The sequence below is a fragment of the Arachis duranensis genome, chromosome 3 (assembly GCF_000817695.3).
Source record: "Arachis duranensis cultivar V14167 chromosome 3, aradu.V14167.gnm2.J7QH, whole genome shotgun sequence".
NCBI classification, from domain to species: Eukaryota; Viridiplantae; Streptophyta; class Magnoliopsida; order Fabales; family Fabaceae; genus Arachis; species Arachis duranensis.
In genome coordinates, this window is record NC_029774.3 from 77425703 (window position 1) to 77429507 (window position 3805).

Below are 3805 nucleotides of genomic sequence, written 5' to 3' on the forward strand. Positions count from 1 at the left end.
ATGTCTTTTGACCACGTTTCATCTTTGGTCTCAGTTTTGTTTTATTCTTCATCTTAGGAGATCATTGATCACGTTAGGAGAGGGCTGGCCATTCGGCCATGCCTGAACTCTTTGCTTATGTATTTTCAACGGTGGAGTTTCTGCACACAATAGATTAAGGGTGTGGAGCTCTGCTGTACCTCAAGTATTAATGAAATTCTATCTTCTTTTATTCAAATCTCTTTTATTCTTATTCTAAGATATTCATTCGTACGTACCCAAGAACATGATGAATGTGATGAGCCAGATTACCCTCATTATCATTCTCAATTATGAACGCACGTGATTGACAACCACTTACGTTCTACATGCAACAGAGCTTGAATGTGTATCTCTTAGATTTCCCAACAGAATCTTTGCACAGGTTATTTCCCCGTGAGGAATGAAAGTAGCCACAGTTGATGGTGAACCCCTATACAAAGCTTGCCATGGAAAGGAGTAAGAAGGATTGAGTAGAAGGAGTAGGAGAGCAGGCGTCCGAGAGCTCTACAGCATCTCCATTCCGCTTATCTGAAATTCCCACCAATGAATCCACATAAGTATCTTTATCCCTTTCATTATTTCTATTTTCGAAAACCCATAAACTATTTTAATCTGCCTGACTGAGATTTACAAGGTGACCATAGCTTGCTTCATACCAACAATCTCTGTGGATTCGACCCTTACTCACGTAAGGTTTATTACTTGGACGACCCAGTACACTTGCTGGTTAGTTGAACGAGATTGTGAAGGAAATAAACAATGTCCTCAGAGTATACATCCTACAAGTAGAAAGAACAAGTGATCACAATTTCGTCCACCACCCACCTACCTCAACTCACCTTCTCTCTTCTTCACCCAATCCAATAACACTCTTCCCCAAACACCCTTCACCAATCACCTCAATCTCTCTTCCCCATCACCTCTTCACCATTCATATCTATCCACTCTTCCCCATAAACCCCACATACCTTCAAATTCAAAATCTCTTTCCCACCCAAAGCCACCCTAAATGACCGAACCCCATTCCCTCTCCTTCTACTATATAAACCCCTCCATCCTTCTTCATTTTCACGCAACACAACCCTCTCTTCTCCCCCTTGGCCGAAACCTACACCACTATCCCTCTCCTCCATCTCTTCTTCTTCTTAATCTATTCTTTCTTCTTTTGCTCGAGGACGAGCAATACTCTAAGTTTGGTGTGGTAAAAGCATAGCTTTTTTGTTTTTCCATAACCATTGATGGCACCTAAGGCCAGAGAAACCTCTAGAAAGAGGAAAGGGAAGACAAAAGCTTCCGCCTCTAAGTCATGAAAGATGGAGAGATTCATCTCAAAAGCCCATTAAGACCACTTCTATGAAGTTGTGGCTAAGAAGAAGGTTATCCCTGAGGTCCCTTTCATGCTCAAGAAAAATGAGTATCCGAAGATCCGACATGAGATCGAAAGAAGAAGTTGGGAAGTTCTTACCAACCCCATTCAACAAGTCAGAATCCTAATGGTTCAAGAGTTCTATGCAAACGCTTGGATCACTAGGAACCATGATCAAAGCATGAACCCAAACCCAAAGAATTGGCTTACAATGGTTCGCGGGAAACGCTTAGATTTTAGTTCGGAAAATGTAAGGTTGGCGTTCAACTTGCCCATGATGCAAGAAGACGCACGCCCCTACACTAGAAGGGTCAACTTTGATCAAAGGTTAGACTAAGTCCTCATGGACATATGTGTGGAAGGAGCTCAATGGAAAAGAGACTCAAAAGACAAGCCAGTTCAATTGAGAAGACTGGACCTTAAGCCTGTGGCTAGAGGATAGTTGGAGTTCATCCAACGCTCCATAATCCCCACTAGCAACCGATCCGAAGTAATTGTGGATCGGGCCATCATGATCCATAGCATCATGATTGGAGAGGAAGTAGAAGTTCATGAAGTCATCTCTCTAGAACTCTACAAAGTAGCTGAAAAGCCCTCTACCTTGGCAAGGCTAGCTTTTCCTCATCTCATTTGCCATCTATGCTACTTAGCTGGAGTTGTCATAGATGGAGACATCCTCATTGAAGAGGACAAGCCCATCACTAAGAAGAGGATGGAGCAAACAAGAGAGCCTATTCATGGATCTCAAGAGACGCATGAGGAAGCTCATCATCAAGAAATCACTGAGATGCCTCAAGGGTTGCATTTTCCTCCAAACAACTATTGGGAACAACTCAACACTTCTCTAGAAGGATTGAGTCATGACATGACCCAATTAAGTGTGGAACACCAAGAGCACTCCATCATTCTCAATGAGATTAGAGAAGATCAAAGAGCTATGAGGGAGGAGCAACAAAGGCAAGGAAGAGACATAGAGGAGCTCAAGAACACCATTGGTCCTTCAAGGAGGAGGCGCCACCATCACTAAGGTGGACTCATTCCTTAACTTCCTTGTTCTCATCTCTCTATTTTTCAGTTTTTGAACTTCATGTTTGCCTATGTTTGTGTCTTTACTACATGATCCTTAGTATTTAGTAACTATGTCTTAAGGCTATGAATAATTCCATGAATCCTTCACCTTTCTTAAATGAAAAATATTTTTAATACAAAAGAACAAGAAGTACATGAGTTTCGATTTCATCCTTGAAATTAGTTTAATTATATTTATGTGGTGACAATACTTTTTGTTTTCTGAATGAATGCTTGAACAGTGCATATTTTTTATCTTGTTGTTTATGAATGTTAAAATTATTGGCTCTTGAAAGAATGATGAAAAAGAGAAATGTTGATGATCTGAAAAATCATAAAATTGATTCTTGAAGCAAGAAAAAGCAGTGATAAAGAAAAAGCTTACGAAAAAAAGTGGCAAAAAAATATAAAAGAAAAAGAAAAAGCAAGCAGAAAAAGCCAATAGCCCTTAAAACCAAAAGGCAAGGGTAAAAAGGATCCAAGGCTTTGAGCATCAATGGATCAGAGGGCCCAAGGAAATAAAATCCAGGCCTAAGCGGCTAAATTAAGCTGTCTCTAATCATGTGCTTGTGGCATGCAGGTCCAAGTGAAAAGCTTGAGACTGAGTGGTTAAAGTCGTGATCCAAAGCAAAAAGAGTGTGCTTAAGAGCTCTGACACCTCTAACTAGGGACTTTAGCAAAGCTGAGTCACAATCTGAAAATGTTCACCCAGTCATGTGTCTGTGGCATTTATGTATCCGGTGGTAATACTGGAAAACAAAGTGCTTAGGGCCACGGCCAAGACTCATAAAAGTAGCTGTGTTCAAGAATCAACATACTTAACTAGGAGAATCAATAACACTATCTAAACTCTGTGTTCCTATGGATGCCAATCATTCTAAACTTCAAAGGATAAAGTGATATGCCAAAACTGTTCAGAAGCAAAAAGCTACAAGTCCCGCTCATCTAATTAGAACTAATATTCATTGATATTTTGAGATTTATAGTATATTCTCTTCTTTTTCTCCTATTTGATTTTCAGTTGCTTGGGGACAAGCAACAATTTATGTTTGGTGTTGTGATGAGCGGATAATTTATATGCTTTTTGGCATTGTTTTTAGGTAGTTTTTAGTAGGATCTAGCTACTTTTAGGGATATTTTTATTGGTTTTTATGCAAAATTCACATTTCTCAACTTTACTATGAGTTTATGTGTTTTTCTGTGATTTCAGGTATTTTCTAGCTAAAATTGAGGGACCTGAGCAAAAATCTGATTCAGGTTGAAAAAGGACTACTGATGTTGTTGGATTCTGACCTCCATGCACTCGAAATGGATTTTCGAGAGCTACAGAACTCCAAATGGCACGCTCTC